Source organism: Acinonyx jubatus, chromosome B1 (assembly GCF_027475565.1).
Source record: "Acinonyx jubatus isolate Ajub_Pintada_27869175 chromosome B1, VMU_Ajub_asm_v1.0, whole genome shotgun sequence".
NCBI lineage: Eukaryota > Metazoa > Chordata > Mammalia > Carnivora > Felidae > Acinonyx > Acinonyx jubatus.
In genome coordinates this window covers 51,409,217-51,431,686 of record NC_069382.1, presented here as the reverse complement: position 1 = coordinate 51,431,686, position 22,470 = coordinate 51,409,217, and positions in this window count along the sequence as shown.

Below are 22,470 nucleotides of genomic sequence, written 5' to 3'. Positions count from 1 at the left end.
CCTAGGTTTCTATCCATCCATCATCTATGTAATTATCCATCCATTCATCCATCTTCCTATCTCTCTATCCTCTCTATTTTCCTACCTATCCATACATCATATACTTATATATCTATCCATCCATCCCTCTACCTTCTTACCTGTCTTTCCATTATCTATCTTCCTATTTCTCCATCCATTATCTATCTGTCTATCTTTCCATCCATTATCTATCTATCTATCTATCTATCTATCTATCTATCTATCTCATCATCTATCATCATTATTAAGCCCTGCCATATGGAAGGCAGTATGATAGGCATGGCATTGTGTTTTAGTCCTGCCAATTGGGTACAGAGAGTGAGGGAAAGTAGATGATCAGGTGTTAAATTGTGTGTGTCTCTTAAGATTGACCTATAGGGAGCATTGCAAATACATATTCCCTGGTGCCATCCATGGTATTCTAATTCAGAATGGGGGAGAGCCTCAGGGAATCTGCTTTTCCCCAAGGTGTCTGATGTATGTGACCCTCAAACACACCCTGAAAAACAGCTGTCTGGACAGTGTTGTTCAGACAAGGAGAGGATCAGTGAGCCCTGAGATGGTCAGGGAAGATGATGTGGGGTCAAGGCCAGGCACTCTGACATCCCCTGAGAGGGCCTAGGGAACCCTGGGAGAAAGTGGCATGGCAAGAGGAGAATGATTCAGGGGTAGTAAGCCTGGGCAAGGCCAAGCATCTTCCCATGATAATGAAAGGCATGCCCATGAGGGGGCAGAGGGTGTTTTGTAGGAAGCAAGATGGTAGGAAAAGGGCATAGTTCTCTTTTTCCCATTAACAATAATGCCACGATAGCAACAAGAACAGTGTCACCAACTGCTTCAGTGGAAGTGGGTAATGTCTTACATTCATTCCTAGGGGCTACATGGACTTTCCGTGGTGAAGAGGGGGGTGTTATTTGATACTTGATCCAGGACTAAAGAAACCAAAAAAAACTCAAGTGCAATTAGGATTGGGGTGAATATGAGAGCGGTTAGGAACCCTGGAAGTCTTGGGTCGAATGAGGACTGAGAGATGGTCATTGTCATCATCACTAACATTATCTGCTATGTGCTTTCCGGGCAATGCCTCATTAATCCCCAAGATTTTACAGAGGGGGTGCCAGAACAGTGAGCCATCCACTTACTTGTACAGACAGTAGGAAGTGGGGTGCAAACCTGCTCTTAGGCTGTGTCTGGTCTTGGCTTCTCCCTTGAGATGGGGTGATCTCGAAACACCCCAGAAGGTATAAATTTGTCTTCTTCTCAGCTTCCCTCCCAGCACATTGCCCTGGTCAAAGTAACCTCAAGACCACTAGGAGCCAGTCCTGAGTTCTTTCTCTTGGACAGGGCCTCAGTCTCTATCACTCTACACCTTTTCCTGTGGAGCAGCCCCCAACCAGGCATTGTCTCTGTACCAGCCTCCATCCCACCCCAACTGGTTGTCTAGCATTGGGGCTTCCACTCCCAGCACGGCCCCTCCTCATACCACAGCCCCCAGCCTCCCTCCATCTGCAGCAGAAACCCAGTGCCCTGCCTCTGCCTCCCCAGCCTGCCCTTGGGGGTCCCACTTTCTCCCACTCCTTCCTTATTAGTGTGTGTTTGAGAAGAAAAGGAATTTCTTTTGCCATTTATCCTCGGAGCAGCCTCCAAAAGGAGTTGAAGGACATGCTGCGAAGTGTGAAAAAAAACAAGGCCTGAGCTTGCCAAGAGGGCCCAAGTGGTTATTTTAATCATGTGGAACAGCCCCCTTTTCATGGAAAATTTTCTACTCCAACACCTGTGGCCATAAAAGGAACCCTCACTCTTTTCTACCCTGGGGTCCCAGGGGTCACGCTCTAGTTGGGGCTGGCTGCCAGCTCAAATAATTATTCCTGCCCTTCCTCTCCACCTTCCTCATCCCTTCCTAGCCCAGCCCTGCCTTCCCTCAGGCTTGCAGTGGATGCAGGGGAGCAGTTGTGCCTCCCTCCCTCTCCCTCTGCAGTTTCTGGAAAGAATAAACTGGCAAGACCAGGATCCCCTCCCCCAGCACTAACTGGTTCTCGGGGCTTGTCAGATCAGGTCTATGCCTGTTCCTCTGTTGCCCACTACTCATCCCTGTTCCTCATTCTTCCTTATGCAGACTCACTGCCCACTTGACCCTTGGAGGTTGTTCAGTACCTTCCATTCCCTAAAGTGCTCTGTGCCCCTTTTAACTCAAAGAAAATGGGGGAGTCCCTAGAGAAATGATACCACCCAAACTTCTTTTGATCCATTGTCTTTGTAAGTGCCTAGTTTTCTTTTTCAGATTACATAATCTGACTTTGGTTTGTAAAAGATTATCCAGGTACTTAGAGATACCGTATCGCCCTGCTTCCCCCAGCTTCTTTGGGGAATAACAGATCCAGAGAGGTGATGAGATTTACTGAAAGTTACACAGTGCTCAGTGAAGATGGGGAAGGACTGGAAATGGGCTGTGTTTGGAAGTCAGACTCGCCAAAGGAGTTGCCTTGACTTTCTCCATTTTGTCACTTGCTCTGCAGTCCTGTTCAATCATTCCTCCCCCAGTCATGCCATGGAAACAGCTCTTAAGGTCACCAATGACCTCAATGTCACTAAGTCTGATGGACATTTTCTCTCTTCATCTTGACCTGTCGGCAGTATTTGACATTGTTGACATAATCCCCTCCTTCAGTTTGAAGCACTCTCTTCCTTTGCTTCTGTGTTTCCACATGATCCTTGCTTCCTCTGACTACTTTGGTTACATCTCTGTCTGTAGTGCTTTAGTGCTTATGAAGATTGGCGTTCCTCAAGACTCAAGTTTAGGTTCTCTCCCCACTCCCCACTCCCTTCCTTTGCAATCCCATCCAGACCCACTGTTTCTACTACTACCCCCACATCTCCAGGCCTGACCTTTTCTTTGTGTTCCATCTGCCTCCTTACTGATGTCATTTAGATGCCTCAAAGACACCTCAAACTTAACTTGTCAAAATCTGAAGCTGACATCTTCCCTGGGACTCCCATGCTGTATAACTCTGCCAGACACTATTGAGCAAAGTGTTGTCCTGTTCTTCTCCCCACATCTGGTCCTCTTTGTGCTCCTCAACTCACTGAATAGAACCAGTCAAACAGTATTGCAGCCCAGAAATATTGGAGTCATGCTTGTTATGCCTCTTTCTTGCTCTCTCTCACCATATGCAATCCATCATCTGGTCCACCAGCCTTGTGCAAACTACCATCATTTCCTCAGCAGCCTCCTGATGGTCTATCCACACTACAATATTAAAACATGAGCTATAGGGCAGTTAAATTGAAATGGGGACAAAAGACAAATGTGGCCTGACTACTGAAGTGATGACATTCTAGCACACATTCTAGAATTTGGACTATATCTCTACAAGAACACAATTCTATGAAATTATATCAAGTTAAGAAAGTCAACATGGAGCAAGTGCACCCTGATTTCAGCCAGATAACACAGATTGTGCTTGGTATCGAAGGTGGCATCCAGGTGTGTAAGTAGTTGAACTTTTATGCACAAGGCTTTGATTTCCTGTAAGGCCATTAACACGTGGAGTATCAATTTAAAAAATTGAAAGCAATACACAAATCAATGAAAAACTAGGAATTTTCAAAATAATTTAAATTCTCCTTGATATTATTCAAATGTACAACTGATTACCAGCAGGTGGGACTCATTGTACCCAACATAATGCCTAGCACATATAAATGTTTTGGAATAAGATGAACGTGTGCCATCTAAATTATTTGAGACTGCATTGTTTTTCTTTTTAGAGAGAGTGCAAGAGAGTGCACATGCATGCATGAGTCGGGGAGGGGCAGAGGGAAAGAATCTTAAGCAGTTTACATGCTCAGCAAAGAGCCTGATGTGGGTCTCAGTCCCACGACTCTGGGATCATGAACTGAGCCAAAATCAAGAGTCGGACACTCAACCGAGCCACCCAGGCATCCTGAGCCTGCATTCTTTATTCATTATACAAATGCTAGCAAATATCAAGCATAATTCAATGACATTTGGAGGAAGAACTGATGGTGACCCAATCTCTAATGATCTCTCTGACCCAGACTTCTCACCTCTCTGACAATTTAGTGCTTTCTAGAACACTTTTATTGATGACCCAGGAAGGAGCAGTCAGAGGCCTGGTAGCTACAGATGTGGAGTTTGTGGGAGGGGAGTTGTCTGGCAGTCACTTCTCTGATAACTGGGGCCTCCATAGGAAGATTCCAAGTAGTTTTCAGGGTGAACTTATTAAAGAGCTTCAGGTCCCACACCAAGCAGAAAATGTAACTTTGAGCCCTCCTTGTCTCCATTGTGCAGAAGAGTAAAGCAAGACCTAAGAAAGGAGATGTGGTTTACAAAAGACAGATAAAGAGTTGGTGGCAAAGCCAGAATCAGAATCCAGGTCTCCGGTTTCTTTCTCCAAGGATCCTCTACTATAAGAAATTGCCTCATAGGACGACCCAGGAAGGAGCTCTTCCTGTAATTGAAATAAGTCAATTCACCAAAACAAGATTGAAACAGAAGAACAAAGTTGGAGGGCTCATACTTCCTTGTTTTACTTTAAACCTATAGTAATCAAAACAGTGTGTTGCTGGAATAAGGATAAATATATAGAGCAATGAGATAGAATTAAATTAAAATAATCCAGAAATAAACTCATACATCTATGGCCAATTGATTTTTAACAAAGGCGCCAAGACCATTCAGTGGGGGAGAGAATAGTCTCTTTAATAAATGGTGCTGGGACAACTGGATATCTACATGTCAAACAATGACGTTGGAACCCTTCCCCACACCGTTTACAATAATTAATTTAAAATAGATCAACAACCTGTATATAAGAGCTAAAACCATAAAACACTTAGAAGAAAAGATAGTGACATATCATCATGAACTTGGATTTGTCAATGTTCTCTTACATATGACACCAAAAGCAAGAGGAGCAAATGAAAAAATAGAGAAGTTGGACTCATCAAACTAGAAACTTATGGATTAAAGTGAAAAGACAACTTCCAGAATGGTAGAAAATATTTGCAAATCATAAATCTGATAAATATCTAGGATCCAGAATATATAGAGAACCCTTACAACTCAACAACAAAAAAACAAAAGCCTCAATTTAAAAATGGGAAGAAGTCTTGAATAGACATTTCTCCAAAGAAGTTGGAGTAAGTTGTTGTGCCCAACAAGTAAGTTGTAAGTGTAAGTTGTAAGTAAGTTGTATGTGGCCAACAAGTACATGAAAAGATGCTTTATATCATTAGTACTTAGGGAAATACAAGTCAAAACCACAATGAGATACCATTTCACACCCACAAGGATGGCTGTAATGAAAAATAAGGTTTTTTTCATTATTTGTTATTTTGTTATTCTCAAACAAGCATTGGAGAAGATGTGGAGAAATTGGATCTATTGTACATTGCTGGCAGAAATGTTAAATAGTTCAGCTGCCATGGGAGATAGAATATAGTTCTTCAAAAAAAATTAACTATGGAATTACCATATGATCCAGAAATTCCACTTCTAGGTATATGCCCAAAATAGTAGAAAACATGTATGCAAACAAGTACTTTTACATGAATGATTGTAGCAACACTATTCACAATGGCTAGAAGGTAGGAACAACTCAAATGTCCATCAACGGACAAATGAATAAACAAGATGTGGTATATCCATACGATATTCTTTTCAGTCATAAGAAAAGAATCAAAGTACTGATATGTATCAGTATCATGCTACAATGTTACAATGCTACATGCTATATGCTAAATGCTACCATGCTACAATGTGGATGAACCTTGCAGAGCTTATGCTAGGTGAAACAAATCAGGCACAAAAGATCCCATATTGTGTGATTTCATTCAAATGAAATATCCAGAACAAGTATATATAGAGAGAGGGAGAGAGAGAAAGAAGGTGTGTGATTGCCAGAGGCTTAGGTAAGGGGGGAATGGGGAGTGACTTCCTAAGGGGTGTGAAGTTTTCTTTAAGATGATGAAAATGTTTTGGAATTTGATAGTGTTGAGGCTGCACAACACTGTGAATGGACTAAGTGTTGTTGAATATACACCTTAAAATTGTTAATTTTATCTTATGTGAATTTCTCCTGAATGGGAAAAACTAGTTAATTCACTCAGACAGTAATTAAGAAAGAAAAATATTTAAGCCTCCTGTATGCTTCTTACGAACTTTTCACATTTTAGCCAGTGTGGGGGAAAAAAACCCCACATGCATTTTCTGGAGCATGCAGAGTTGTGAAACACATGTACTGAATAATCTGAAACTATGAACTGATTGAGCCCAAGAGGCCAGTCGAGCTAGCAGGCTGAAAGTTTCCCTCTAGCCAGATGTGTCCCTGCCTCCAGGCAGCATTGTCCCTATCCATTGCACCACATCCATTTTCCCTCTTCTGGATGGAATTCTGGGATGCGAAGCAAGCTGGGATGAAAAGGGAGGGATACCTTATTAAATTGAACTTCCACAGGCAGGAAGTTGGCCGGGATTGGAATGGTAGTTCTTGCGAACTGACTGAGGACCAGTTAGAAGTCCAGAGATGAGAGACTGAAGCATTTGATAGAAGCCCTTAGAACAAAGCCCAGTCTGATATAAAAACCATCACTACCCAGATCGCTTCACAAAGCTCAGGAATCAGTAGTAGAAATGTCTGTGATGATGGTGGCACAAAGTGGCCATTGATGGACCAGGCTGGTAGATTGTAAAGGGAAGAACCAGGGCCTTACATGAGCTGAGTGAATGGAAGAAGAATGGGAGATTGGACCTGAAAGAAAACAGCATCACAGATGGGCCTCTGAAAGTTCATGTCTAGGCATCTGGCCAGCTCTGGGTAAACAGGGCTGATGCTCCCTCATCCTGAACCACTATCCAATTAACCACTCCAATTAACCACTATGTTTATTGGATTATTCTTCTGCCTTGGCTCTCACGGGTGACCTCTTGGATATGTCCCTTCTATGGCCTCTAAGAGCACTGTGTGTGCCTTTAGGGCCCATCTGCATTCTACTATTGACATTTATGTGCATAACTAAATCCTTACTGACTCTAAGCCCCTTTTGGCCAGGATGAGTCTGATTAATCTTTGCTTTCCCCCACAAAGCCTAATATGGTACTTTATTCTGAGAGGGTGTTCATGAGATGTCTATTGTGTGGATGACTATCGGGGATAGGTTTTATCTGAGAAGAAGCTTTCACTGGGGGAAACAGAACATGAACTTCATGTGGCTCTCATGGGGTAGCAAACACAGAAGCCTTAAGAATGGCATACGATCCGGGTGCCTGGGTGGCTCAGTCGGTTGAGCCACCAACTTCAGCTCAGGTCATGATCTCACGGTTTGTGGGTTCGCGTCACGCTCTGTGCTGATGGCTCAGAGACTGGAGCCTGCTTCGGATTCTGTGTCTCCCTCCCCAACTTGCGCTCTGTGTGTGTCTCTCTCTGAAAAATAAATAAACATTAAAAAATTTTTTTAGGAATGGCATATGACCTAGGCTGCTCCAATTCTAATTGTTTACTCCAGTCTTCATAGTGATTGGTCCAGAGGTGGTCATGTGACCTGAGCAGACCCAGTCAGAATCCTTTGGGGAGGTCTGACACATGGACTCCAAAAAAACTTTTGGATCATGAGCTGTGAGCTCATGAGGACATGAGGACACCCAGAGGTTCCCATAGCATATTTCTTATCTTGTTGAGACTCTTGTAAGAATCAAGTGTATGAGGCAAGCAAAGGCTGGATACGGGGACAGAGACAAACAGAGCTTGGTGGTGTTTGACATTTCAATCTTTCCTGAAATAATTATAGCTTTGTCTTGGTATTTGAAAATGTATCTTTGACTCTATGTAAGTAGCTCTCTAACCACTTTTTGGACAGTAGACCATATGTGGTCAGGGGCTACATATTTTCAGTCTAATGAAAGAAATTCAACAGGTATTTATTAGGTGCCAACTCCATGCCAAGGCTGAGTTAGGCACTAAAGATAGAGGGAAGACACATTTTTGACTTGAGAAGATTATGGGGAAGAAGAGAGACAACGTGATCATTATAACACCAGTTTAAAGGGAGAGTAGATACTTTCAAGAGTTGTAGAAATGGAGGAAGGAGTAATGAATTCTTCCTGAGGAAGGAATGAGGAATAGCAACCAGGAAAATATGACATTTAAGGATGTGGTCATCACCACGGGGATGAAGGCATTCCAAGCCATGGAGTACCGTGGCCAAAAGTCTGGAGACTCAAGTGGTATCCTGTGGTTTCCACTTGGGATTTGTGGGGAGGAGGCGAGAAAAAAGTTGGAGAGGTAGGTGGGGGATGAATGCTTTGGAGTTTGGACTCTGGCAATAAGGATGTCCTGAGAGGTTGTTAATTTAGGACCGGAGCTGATCAGAGTGGCATTCTGGAAAGATCACTCAGGCAGCACTGTGAAAGATAGACTGGGGAAGGGGTACGTTGGGGTTGAAGACCACTTGGGGGTGATAGGAATACCCCAGGCAAGACACAGTGGTGGCCTGTCCCAGGGCAGTTGCTGTGGGGATATCAGGGGAGGCTTTGCATGTCAAATGGATAAAGAATGTGGCAAAAGTTTGGATGTAAGACTCGAAGTTGTTGAGGATGGCTCACAGACCTTTGGCTTAGTGACTAAGAGAACATGGTCAAGATATTTTGGAGGGTGCAGGAATGGGGCAGGGGGCAGGAAGAAGTCAGGCTGACTTTTCTGGTTGGGCCCCGATGCACCTGGATTCTCTGGATGTGTACGTAGAGAAGAAGGGGCTGGGTTAGTCGCAGGAGTGTGGGTGGATCCAGACAGACAGTGGACTCAGCACGGGAGCCCTCTGTCCTAAAGTAGCACCAAGAGTGCTATTTTGAGGGAAGCAAACCATCCGGGGACAAGGAAGAATGGGTAGACCCTTGCGCATATGCACTAGGGTTGCATATGACCTTTCCAAACCCACAAGTACTTTTTCAGTGGGCTCGTATATGTCCAGCTGCCAACACAGGTGGGGACGCTGATCCCGAGTGCACTTTCAGGGATTGAGGAGGCGCTGACAGTCCCATTGTCTTATCCACTTTCTCTCTCCAAATAAGCAACAAACTACAGATCATTTCAAATATGCAAAACAAGGCAATAGATTTATATATTCGAAAGGGATTCGGGGCGCCTGGGTGGCTCAGTCGGTTAAGCGTCCGACTTCAGCTCAGGTCACGATCTCGCGGTCCGTGAGTTCGAGCCCCGCGTCAGGCTCTGGGCTGATGGCTCAGAGCCTAGAGCCTGCTTCAGATTCTGTGTCTCCCTCTCTCTGCCCCTCCCCCGTTCATGCTCTGTCTCTCTCTGTCTCAAAAATAAATAAACGTTAAAAAAATTAAAAAAAAAAAAAAGAAAGGGATTCTATTTCCCGAAATCTAAAAAAGATTATGAACGCTTCAATTACACCTTGTTCTCTAATTGTCCTGTTTTCCTTTAAAACTGAACACCACCAGCCAGGTTAATTCAACATGCTTCAGCTGAAAGCTGAAGATTGGCTGGCCACGCTAGCAGCTTCTTGCCTCACTTGAGTTAAGTTCCCGAGACCCAACCCTTTTTATCACTAGTATCGCACTTTCACTTTTGTTTTCCATTTAGTTACATAACATAAGGAAGGAAAATACGCTAATATAATACAAATAATTGTGGTAATGTGCACTGTTAAACAGACAAAGATGGCGACATGGCCAAAAGCAATCTGTTTGTAGCCAGGCGGCACCACCATGTGAAACTCAAAGTTCTTTCAAGAAATGCCATACGAAGGTCCGAGATAGGCATAGAAGAAGGAGTTCCTAAGTATCTATGTATGAAAACACGGGGTAGGGGCGCCTGGGTGGCTCAGTCGGTTAAGCGTCCGACTTCAGCTCAGGTCACGATCTCGCGGTCCGTGAGTTCGAGCCCCGCGTCAGGCTCTGGGCTGATGGCTCAGAGCCTGGAGCCTGCTTCGGATTCTGTGTCTCCTTCTCTCTCTGCCCCTCCCCCATTCATGCTCTGTCTCTCTCTGTCCCCAAAATAAATAAACATTAAAAAAATTTTTTTGAAAACACAGGGTATATGAATGTCAAATATATAAATTGAGGACTACTTAACTTTAATTTACAGATTTATTTATTTTTTTACAGATTTATTTTTGTAAAATTTTTCTTCTATCTCATTACATCATATATATATATATATATATATATATATATATATATATATATATAATATCCAAGGCACTCCTTCATACTAAATGTTTTTATCCTATTGTGACCTGTCAGTGGAGGGGGAAAGACAAACAGAGGGATGTATAGAAAGCAATACACAGAGAGATGGAAGGAAAGGGAGGCCTGGAAACCTACCAGTTGTGTTCGCTTTGGGAAAGGTCCAGGTCATGGACTGGGCTCACCATGACACCCCTCATGTGAGGTCTAAGGTGAATCATTTCTCTCTGAGTTCTTTTTGCCAAAGGAAGGGGTTCCATAAGATCTCAGGCCTAACCCTAGGATTTGGCATGCACTAAATGGTGTTTTAGGTGCAAAATAAAGTGCTTTCTGGTGGACCCTGAACTGGGGAGGCCCCTGACTCAGGGGCACCTGGCAGAGTGGAAGGCGGGCTGGGAATAGCTCTAACGATGAGGATGAGAAGTTGGCAGACTGAACCATCAGACCCACACAAATGCTTTCTTCTGCCTGAAATCCCAGAAATGCAAGACCCTCCTGTAGGTCCCAAGACAGAAGCTAGAGAAACTGACTAGTCCAAGTAAATGACCAGGTTTTCCCCCAGTCACCAGGATGAAGCCCCATAGGGCACAAGCCCCTGTGCACTCAGAACTTCCAGTGACCCTTTAGTGACACAGCCAAAGATCACCACACATCTGAGGAAAGTCTCCAACATCAAAAATAGAGACCAAGACTAACAGAGACAAGGAAGCTGAAAGTAACAAACAATGTGAGGAGCAGATGGAAACTTAAAAAAATAATTATAATTAATATATTTCAGATGATAAGATGTTGCCTAATGAAGTAAGACTAGAAGCTATGGAAAAGCCACAATCAGAAAACAAGAAAGACCTCTCAGAAATTAAAATACTGAAGAAAAAAAAAAAAAAGGATTTTATAGGAGGGTAGGAAGATAAAGGTGAAAAAAATCTTCCCGAAAGTAGAACAAAAAGACAAAGAATTAGAGGGAAATAGGAAATAAAAGATGAGACATTTAGACTATCAATTTAGAATATCCAACATCCAATTAATAGAAGTTCTAGAAAGAAGGGATAGAGAAAATGGGAAAGAGGAGTAAATAGCCAAGAAATAAGAGGTGAATTTTCCCCAGAATTAAAAGAGGTGAGTTCCAGATTAACAGCCTATTGACTGATTATCCAAGACAATGAATGAAAAAAAAAAACATTAAGAAATATCATAAAATGTTCCCACAGCAGGCATAGAGAGAATTTCCTAAGAGCTTCCTAAGACAAGATTCCATACAGAGTCTCAGGAAGAGGAATGTGTGTCTTGAGAAGTCTGACAAAGTACTTTTTACAGTACTATGAAAAAATGATTTCTGATCTAGAATTCAAGACCTTACCAAATTAAAAAAAAAAAAGTACCTTTTCTGAGGAAGGTACTGAAGGAGATGCTCCAACAAGACCAAGGAGTATCTTAAGAAAGTAGAGGAAACAGGATCTAGGAAAGTTACAGCAATATTTTTACTGTCAGAGTAGTCACTATTCATTATTTACTCAAAGATTATTGTATATAATTACTGAAGGATGAGAGAGATAAGTCAAAGGGAGAGCAGTTTAAAGTTGCTGAGTTCTCATTTCCCATATGAAAAAGCCGGTAGATGATGTCTAAAACTGAGAAATAAAAACAGCAGCATAAGCACATTATTCAGAAATAGAGCGGCAAACGCCAGAAGCAGCACGAGGCGTTGACGGTGGTTTGGTTCCCTCTGGGGAGCAGGACACGGCACAGGGACAGGATGGGGAGGCAGACTGCAGGAAACCAGTTTTGTTGTTGTTGAACTTTCTCCTCTTACTGAGTACCTTAAAATATAAGAACTCTGTATTACTTGATACAATAAAAAGTCCGAGACTCAATGGAACAAATACACCTGTGCACACTGAACGGTCAAGCAACACAGTCCCACCACAAAGAGAGAATTGTGGGCCCCTTTCCATTTCCACCTCTCCCTCCGGTTTTTCGGTTTGTCTTTCACGGCTGAAGGCCCAAGGCTGGTGAACTTCAGGTACAGCTGCGGGGTTGCAGGCTCTTGCTAACCCGAGGCGAGGCGGGCCAGGGAAACTTGAACCCGCGAACTTGAGGCGGAGGTGGTCTCCCCGATTTGCCACGCCCAGGTGCAAATCCCGGAGACCCCTTTGCGCGCCCTCCCGGGCCGGCGCCGCACTCTGCCTTCTCTGCCGGGCTGCCCGGCGTGTCCTCGCCCCCCGCCCCTGCACCCCGCCCCTCCCCGCGCCCGCGGCGCCCTCCCCTGTCCAGTCCCGCGGGCCGCCCTCGCCGCCGCCGCTGCCTGTGGCCGCTGGAATCCCTGTCGCCCCGGGACTCAGCTGACAGCGGACAGACAATGGTATTTCCCATCAGCCTGGGTATCAGGAGCCGGCCTTATCCAGCGGTGTTTTTCTATTAGTCTAACACCCCATTGTCCACCCCTTATCACTGAAATGTTGATGTCATGCCTGGCTTGGAAGTGGTTTCTGCAGCGCGGCGCTGGGATTGCTTCGCTTTAATTGGGGGAGGGGGAGGGGTGGAGGAGCTCATTTATCAGAATTCTCACGAGAATTCACCCCTTTCCTCCTTCCAATGCGGCCGCCAAGGGCGCCACGGTGGGGTGGGTTCCCAGCCACAATTCCTGGCCTTTCTCTCTGTGCCTGCTTCTCGACCCCGCTGGCCTCCCTCAAAGCTGAAATGCTGAGGAGGGTGGCCAGGGTGCTGTGGGCCACTTTTTGTCCCTCTGTGCTTTGGGCTCTGGGCTCTGGACGGGGAGGGGCCGTGGCTCTTGGTTCTCTGAATCTCTTGCAAGGCCCCCGCTGAGCCTGTTCTTAGTAGGATCTCCATAAATATGTGCAGGATTAAATCAACGTGCAGCCAGCTGGGAAGGTCCAGTCTGAAAGCAGATGGAAAATTCAAGATCCGTCTTCATCCACACTACATCTCCCCTCCTTCCCAACAACTGCCTCCCCAAATTGTGCCAACTCCTAGGGAGAGTCTTAAAACACCATCTGTGCTGTCCCTACTGTGCTCAGTTCTTCTCTGATTCTCTTTGTTCATAGTGGGGGCCTGAGCACAGGAAACTGGTGTGTGTGTGTGTGTGTGTGTGTGTGTGTGCGCGTGCGCCCACAAGCACGCATGTGTTCTGTGCTTGGTTGTTGTAATACCCCTCAGAGAATCTGGTTCAGAGAGAACGTGGTGAGCTCTGGGATGGGGTGGGCCCCGCTACAGTTTGTTTTGGTAAATTACTTAACCTTTCCAAGACTCAGTTTCCTCATCCATTAAGCTGACACAATAAGGTTGCTGCTCAAGGGATTGTCCTGAGGCCAGGACTGAAATAATTAAGGTGCTTAGCTGCCTGTCTGGCACATAGTATGCACACATTCAATGGACATTAAATGGTGAGTGTTATTAGTACAGCTATATGTGGGCTTTGCACAAAGCCTGGTGTGGGGAACTGGTGAGCAGGGCAGAGGAGAGGAACTAGTGGGGGCGAGAGGTCGTTCTCCTGGCCCCCTCCTTGGAGCCCCCTTGGTGGGCTCCTGTGGGGTAGGCCATCCAGTGTGGCTCTGCCAGAGCTAGAAAGCCCGCAGGATCTCAAGTTCTTTCCTGAACTTGAAGCAGAAAATAAATGCAGGTTGTAATCATTTGGAGACTTCCATCCTCTATGGAGTCAACCTTTATATATAAGGTGTCTGTTTTGAAGTGTTCCTGAGAAAATGGAATTTGGAATATGGTCGGCAAGCTTCATTTGAAAGCAGATTTTACCTGTGCAAAGTGGCCTCAACACATTAACCTAACTGAACACACCCACAAACCCTGCAAACAGGTATTGCTGTCTGCAAGAGTGTGGGGCTCAAGGCCTGCACTGTGACACCCAGAACATAGCAGAGCTCAGGGGCCATGGAGAGACCAGTCCCCTCACCAAGGCTCATGGAAGAGCTGCTTAATACAACTGTTGAAAGCCTTCCCATCCATCCACCCCCCAACCCCAGGCTGATACCCTAAAGGTCAGGGGTCCAAGAGGGAATACTTTCCCTCTAACACATATTCCTGGGATGAAAAGATGCTTAGAAAATAGGGGTGAGGGACTGTCTACTTTGTGGCTATATTTACTGTGTGATCTTCACTCATGAGGGGCTTGCTGGATTCTCATGTGTACCGCCATCTTGGGGAGCTTGGCCCAGAGACCAAGATGAAGGGGACCAGAAGTTCAGGAGAAGAGTAGTCTTCCTTGACTGCAATTCCAGACTACATGGTCTCCACCTCCTCTTTCCTGACAGGTCTCACTTTTGTAGTTCCAAATGTTGAAGGCTGAGGACGACGGGCACGGGGAGGGGGGGTTGGGCAGGAATAATGCACTGTGGGGATGGGAAATGGGATTTTCAAGGGCAGCTTTGAGCAAAGTAAATTCTCTCACCTCAGGGGATTTGAGGGGCTTCTATACATATTAAATCTATCTTCTAGAGACTGGGTAACATTTCACTAAATTCCATTTATCCCATTTTAAGGTGCAAATATTTCCATGTGGGCCAACGCACGTCATGAACACCTTAGTGTGAAGGAGTAACTTACATGCTGTCTTCTAAGAGTGCAGATGCCAACTAAAAATACTGAGAGAGAGGTTGCAAGAGGAAAGGGGGTACAGAAACAGAAGCCATCCACTTGACTGTTCTTCTAGACCTGTCACTGTTTTAAAAAGTTTATTTATTTTGAGAGAGAGAGAACGACTGGGGGAGGGGCAGAGAGAGAGAAGGAGTGAGAATCCCAAGCAGGCACCACGCTATCGACGCAGGGCTCGAACCCATGAACCATGAAATTGTGACCTGAACCAAAATCAAGAGTCAGACATTTAACCCACTGAGCCACCTGGGTGCCCCCACTTTTTTTCACTGGGTGGTTTCCTGTTTGGTACATGTATTCCTTTGTTTCAAGGCAGCATTTTCTGGGTGTGCCTGTGCTCAGTCCTGGGCCCCTTAAGCTGTGATGATTTCAGTGTGTGGTTTTCAGGAAGTTAGAAGGTCTAGTTGGGTTTCTTTGAAAATTCTTACATACATTGAAGCACCCCCTCCCCTCCCAGGTAAACAGTTTTGTTTAGAGAGTTATCAGGGCTTTACAAATAGTATCTTAGCATACAATGTCTGGTTCATCCCCTTTCTCCTTTCTCCCTTCTGTCTGTCCTTCACCTTTCTCCTTTCTCCTTGAGGTCTGTGGCTTTGCAGGTGAAATTACGACTCACCCAAGGAGTCTGTGGCCTCGATGAGGAAATGACGTATTCTTCCTTGATCACGCACCCCACCCCCAATTTGTATCTTTCACATAACTTTTAATAGCACCTATTATGCCTTGTCACTATTGTTTGTTCTTTTCTTGTCTCCTCTTCTATATCTCAAGCCCCCCCAGGGCAGGGACAGGTCACCTGAGTTTCCACTGTCTCCCCAGGTCTCAGCACGGGGCTGGCACCTGGAAGGTGTTCAGTAAGTGTGGGCTGAATGAATGCATGAGCTGATGAGAACCGGGGTGCTGTGCAGAGACCCCCGATCCTGGGAAGAATGGACCTTGTCTGGAGTTTCTAAGGTGGGTTTCATAGGGGAGAAGGAGCGGGTGTGAACTCAAGCAGGGAGGGTTTGTAGGCAAGGTGGCAGTGTGGTTTCTTTCCATGTCACAGCCTCCTAGACCAGGAGCCAGAAGATGTTGGAGACAGGACCATCCCTGAAGCCACTTTCAGGGAAGAAGAGGAAAAGGCCCTTTAACCAAGCACTCACTTTGTACCAGCCTAACCTGCTACATCTCAGTTCTCTTAGTGAACACGAGTGGAGGAAGGTAGGTTTCTAATAACCCACCCTCCAGAGCCCCCATTTTTACCGCAGACGAGACAGACATGCAGGGTGGTTAGGAACTTTCCGGAGAGTGTGAAGTTTGCCCTCGGCTCTGAGCCCTGAGCCAGCGACAGCTCAGTGCTGATACCCCAAGGCCTGGGCTTTGGTCAGCTGTCTCAGTGTCTTAGCGAGGGCCTTTCTTTTCTCTCTGCTCGCGCTTCCTCTGTGCTTCCGCACCATCTTCCTCGTGTCCCTCCGGCGCTCCTCCCTGGCTCCGGGGGTCTGCTGCCTGTGGCCGGCCTCCCCTTTATCTTGTCTCCCCGTTTCCACTGCTATCAGCCATTATCTGGCGCGATCCCACCCTGGCCGGGCAGGGCAGGAAGCCGGTCTGTGACTCTCCTCTCTTTACTCTCCATCCTCTTCCTTCTCCAGAGACAAAAGCAAAAACAGCCTGTTCACAGATCTGCCGTTTCCCTTGGCTCCTTGACTCTCATTTCCCACTCTCATTTTTTTACAGGCTCCGCTTTTCCACCTCAGTTAGTGCTCAGGAACCTCTGTGCCCTGAGGCCTGTAGGCCCAGGACTGTCACTTCCTCAGGGACTCTCTGCCAGGAGGCCAGCACCCGTAGACCCAAGGCTGTCCCCTCCGTAAAGCCCCCTGCTCCCTGCTCTCTCTTATCCTTGTAGACATCAGCCCTGCCCCAAGCGGCTGGTCGGCTGGTCAGGGGTCGGTCAGTCGTCTGGCTGTCTGCACCAAGGATGGGGCGGGACAGTGCTCTGGCCTGGCTCATTAGCAGGCTGGCTGTGGCTCTGATTATAACCAAGGGAGGGGTTGTTTTTTGGCGAAAGAGCATCATGCATCCATTCATTATGTCACCGTTCCCTCAGACATTTACCGTGCCCTTCCTACGCTGCTGCTGGAGACCCAGAGATGAGCAAAATGCCACCTCTGCCCTCCAACAGCATGTAATTTGTGGGGAGTGGGGAGGTCACCGGACTGAGTTCAAGTGCTCTATCTAATGCATGGTAGCAATTGCTGAGTGCAACAAGAGGGGTGAACACGAGAGCACTCTGAGAGCTCAGGGGAGGGAGAGGTGGATGCTCACAAGGAGAGCTGATGCTTAGCCGCCAACTGTGCTAAGCGTGTGATTATCATCCTCAACTCGCAGACAGGAGGCTGAGGCTCAGGGAAGTTAAGTAATGAGTCCAATGCCTAGGTTCATGGCTAGAGCCTCATTTTCCTTGAAGGCCCAGTTCAAATGCCACCCTCATACCAGTTTCATCCCCCTCTCTCAAGCCCCTTGGTCTGGAGAACGTGCTGGGTGGGAGAGTAAGCTCTGGACCACACCCGTGGCTCGAGGTACTCAATTGCATTGCGTCTCAGTTTTCCTCATCTATAAAAGGGGATCATAACAGTACCTTCTAGGTTTGTTGTGGGTTTTAAAGGAACAGTGCATACAACGTGCTTAGCACAGTGACTGGCACAGAGTATATGCTAGGTAAATGTTAGCCATGATTATTTTGATAATTATTATTACCACTACAGAAAAGTTATCAGGAGGAGACGCTTCGCAAGAGAGTGATTTGAGGAAGTGGATTGTCAGAGTTGGTACAAAATTTGCATCTATTTTCCAAAGACCGTGCGACACTTGCCCTGGGCAAGAGGACCCGCACTGGACACAATCCAGAGTCTGTGTTCCCATCCCATTTTTCTCTCAAGTTAACCGTAAGTCTCCCCAGTAATCAAAAAAAAAAAAAAAAAAACCAAAAAACAAAAAACAAAAAAAAAAACCCCAAAAAACCCCTGTTAATTTCAAAGTCATCTGGGTCCCTGAGAAGCCTGAGTCCCTTCTTTTGTGATTATTGACCTTAATTCTTTTTCCCATTTAAAATATTGTGGTAAAGTCGATATAACCTAAAATTTACCATTTTAGTCATTTTTCCCTGTATGGTTCAGTGGCCTTAGGTACATTGACATGACTGCAGCCATCACCACTGTTCATCTCTAGAACTTCTTCATCAGCACCACGTGAAACTGTCCCCCTTGAACATTAACTCCCCACTCCCCCTTTCACAGAGCCCCTGGCAACACCCTTGCTGCTTTCGGCCTCTGTGAACTTGACATCTCTAGCTTCCTCATATAAGTGGAATCATACAGGATTTGTCCTTTTGTGACTGGCTATGTCACTTAGCATAAGCTTCCTCAAGGTTCATTCACATTGTAGCCCGTGTCAGAATTTCCTTCGCTTTTAGGGCCGAATAATATTCCACTGCATGGATAGGCCACACTTTGTTTCTCCGTCATCTGTTCGTAGACACTTGGGTTGCTTCTACCTTTTGGCTACTGACTAATGCTACTGTGAACATGGTGTACAAATATCTGTCCAAACCTCTGCTTTTGATTCTTTTATGCATATACCTAGAACTAGAATTGCTGGATCAAATGGTAATTTGATGTTTAATCTTTTGAGGAACCGTCACACTTTTCCATGGTGGTTGCGTGATTTTACACTCTACCAGCAGTATCCACATCCTCTCCAGGTGCCTCAAAAGAGAGTTTATTCTTTATAGGGGGTCGGGTGCAAATCTAATTGTTGGGAAGTTCTTTTATCCAGAGTTCAAATACTCTTGTATCCTTTACAGTTGGCCTGGCCTGGCCCTGAATCAGCCCATCTTGAGTCTGCTCCTTCTTTCCCTGGGTGTTTCCCTTCAGCAGCCTGGGTCAGCCGCTGCCCAAGCCATCAGCACACTGGCCTGCTCCCTGTGCATGCCTGCTGGCCCCTGCCTTGTTCTGAAGGATGCCAACCATGGGGCTTCCTCACTGATTGCTCGTGAGTGGGTGCAGACGCCGACAGGACAGGGGGACTCCACTCCCTTTCTCAAGGAGGGTGAGTTATTGGAGGGAATGCTGGCTCCCTGAGGAGTTAAATCATCCCTTGACTCAGACAAGAGCCCTTTGCCCCACAGGAGAGCATCATTCATCCCGGCACCCGCGGGACCAGGCTCTATGTCAGGGGAAAGTGCGGCTCCTATTCCCCTCGCTCAGAAACTCATAAATCATCCCTACTAGAATTTCAGCTCTTCAGATAGACAAGGAACAGCTGGCCAAGCCAGGTTTCCCAAGTGCCCCAACAGTTTGTTCTAGGGGGTGGTAGGGGATGCATCAGAGGATCAGGGGACCCTGGACACCAGGGCTCTGCTTGGACTTCCCTTGAGGCCAGATGACTTTCCCACTCCTGGTCCATGTGAGACAGAAGGACTTCAGGTCCAGCACCCCCCAGGACTTGAATGGCCTTGGAGGGAATTCATGAAAAGCCTGAGTGTTCTGTTTGTGGTGGCCACCCTGCCCCCAGGCCAGCACTTGGGCAAGACCAGGCTGCCCTGAAGTAACATGGTTCTCCCTGTGCCTCAACTTCCGCATCCGTAAAATGGAAGAAAGACTGGACAATCTCTTTGGCTCCTTTCAGCTCTAACATTCTACGATACCAGCCATCCAAGAGTTCCTCGTGGACTGACCACAAGTCCAAATCAGATGGTGCTGAGGTCTGTTTGGCTGTTTTGATGGGAGTGGAGGATTGGATTGACCATGCTGGAAGGTGTATAAACTATGAAGATAGCACCAGATGCATGAACAGTCACTTTAAAGAATCAACCTGATGTGTTTTCTTAGGCACAGCTGGATTCACAGGCAGATAACAGTGTGAGTGTATAGTGTGCCTGTCTAGTGTGTCTATTTTGAGGCTCTGGAATTCCTGACAGGAGATATAGTTTAGTGTTGACACCATTGCTAGCTGGAATGTCGAGAACAATACTGCCACCAGCACACCTTTGGATGTGTGGGGCGGGCCAGCTAAGTGGTTACAGGGAGTACTAAGGAGCCCCCAGTCTTGACCATGGCTGCAGGTGGATCTCACCACAAATTCTGGTTGACTGTTCTCCAAATGTGAGCTGTTGGCCCCCACATCTCCTAAGGGGTTGAAATAGCACAAATCATTGTCTAAACAAGGTCTATCAATGGGTCTAGGAATGTGAGCAGATGGAAGGGAAAGTACTGGATTAGGAACCAGAACGCTGGAGCGCATACCCACTAATCAGCTGGGTGACTTGGCAAACAGTGGAGAGGGGCAGTGTTCTCTGCCCAGCCTCTCCCTAACCCCCAACCCTGACCCTGCATGAGGTCCAGCAGCATATGATGTCTCAAATATTTCACTCGTACTTAACTTTGTCTGAGTTGGATCTTGGTCACTTGCAGCTAAAGGAGTTGCAAAACAGAAGACCATGTCACCCCTAGCACCCCGTTGATTCATTTTATTCATTAAAATAAGGGTACTGAAATAGATAATTGCTGACGTTTTCTCAGCTCTGTGATTCTACTTTTGCCTATGACAAGTGAGAAAACATGGTCCAGCTCAGTTAGAGAGCTTACGATTCAAATTGAAAAAATAAAAAGTAAAATAATTAAAAAATTGAAAAAAAGGAGTGTCTGGGTGGCTCAGTCCATTAAGCGACCAACTTTGGCTCAAGTCATGATCTCACAGTTCATGAATTCTAGACCCGCATTGGGCTCTCTGTTGTCAGCACGGAGCCTGCTTCAGATCCCCTCTCTCCCTTTCTCTCTGTTCCTCCCCTGCGTGTTCTCTCTCTCTCTCTCTCTCAAAAATAAAAATAAAAAATGCTAAAAAAGTTTGAAAAAAAAAAGAAGAAAAAATAAAGCTTACAACAAAATCTAAAAGCCAAGCTTTCCCCCACCCCTCTCAAAATCTTGATATTTACTCCTGGTGGAAGGAAGATAAGGAGTTAATGATTGTTGACTGCTTACTATCTATAGGAACTGTAGACATATTTTCTCATTTAGTATTCACCATAGCTCTTTGAAGTAGGGATTAGCCCTCCATTTCACAGATGGGGAAGCCAAGGTGCAGTGAGGCCCAAGGCCACAGAGTTATGAGAACCAGAGACAGGTTCGGATTCAGATCTGTCTGATTTGGGCACTCTGGCTTCCTTTCCTTACAGGGGTAAAGTTTTTAGTCACAAATGATCCCACCAGAATTTTTATGTTGGTAAGGAGGCACCCCAGTGAACTAGCCTGGTTCTGAAGGCAGGTGATACAGTCACTGAGGCGATACTATCACTGAGATGATACTGTCACTGAGTTCCTCATCAGCCATTCTCAAAGGCTATGCAATTATTGCTGTCTGTGTTTTATTGGTGTATGAAGCAATTCTTAAGCAACTGAGTTCTTCCACTGGCATTTTAAAATCCCACCTCTGGCTATCTGTTTCTATCACGTCTCAAGATCCTACCTGGACTTGAGCTTCACACTTGGGTGGGATGTGTCAGGGATGAAAATTCTGGGGAGAAAGACAATGCCACCTCTGAGAGGTGTACACTGGACCCCGAGTGTGACCCTAAGAAGGATGGGGAGTGGCCTCAATCCTACCAATAGTGATTCCTCATGGAACCTCTGCTACATGCCAGGTCCTTTGTGTAGTTTTAGTAATCATTTTGCAAGATGTTATTGTCTCTACTTTATAAATGTCAAAGTAGAGGCTCAAAGAAGTGAAATAACTTGCTCTGCTTTTACGTGGTTTCAAAGTCTGTGCTCATGTTGACACATCACAGATGCACTAGCATGGCCTGGAGATAGATGCTTGGGGATTCCTGCAGAGGTGAAGATTACCCCATGCTGAAGACATAGACAGGGTCCAACAACTGGAGCAGGCAAGCCAGGGGTGGGGTCTGTACCATTGAGGGTGGGAGATCTGGAACTTTAGCTAAGGCCCCTCCTTTGACCACTAATTTCTCTGGCATCTCATTGCGGTTTTAACTACCATCAGTCAGGTCAACACATCTTAAACATGATGAAATAGACACTACTTTCAGAAAATGTGTTCAGAGAGTACCAGCCATTCTGTTCTTCACAATGAAAGTGTTAGATCTACCATGATTGTACAAGGCCTTTTATTTTATTATTATTTTTTTAACATTTATTTATTTTTGAGACAGGGAGAGACAGAGCATGAACGGGGGAGGGTCAGAGGGAGAGGGAGATACAGAATCTGAAACAGGCTCCAGGCTCTGAGCTGTCAGCACAAAGCCCGATGTGGGGCTCGAACCCACGGACCGTGAGATCATCACCTAAGCCGAAGTCAGATGCTTAACCGGCTGAGCCACCCAGGCGCCCCTGTTGAAGGCCTTTTAAATCTCAGAGTTCGCTCTGAGAGGTGGTTCCAAATGTTCACCCTTGGGGCTTGGAGGCTGAAAGCCTAGTCATCCAATGCCCCTCAACAGAACCTCCCGTGGAGCTATCCAAGGTCCTGCAAATTCTTTGACCTGTGCTTTGTGTAATCAACCATCTTTCTACCTGTGTTCTTGACTTTCCCTTTCCTGGCTTTGGACC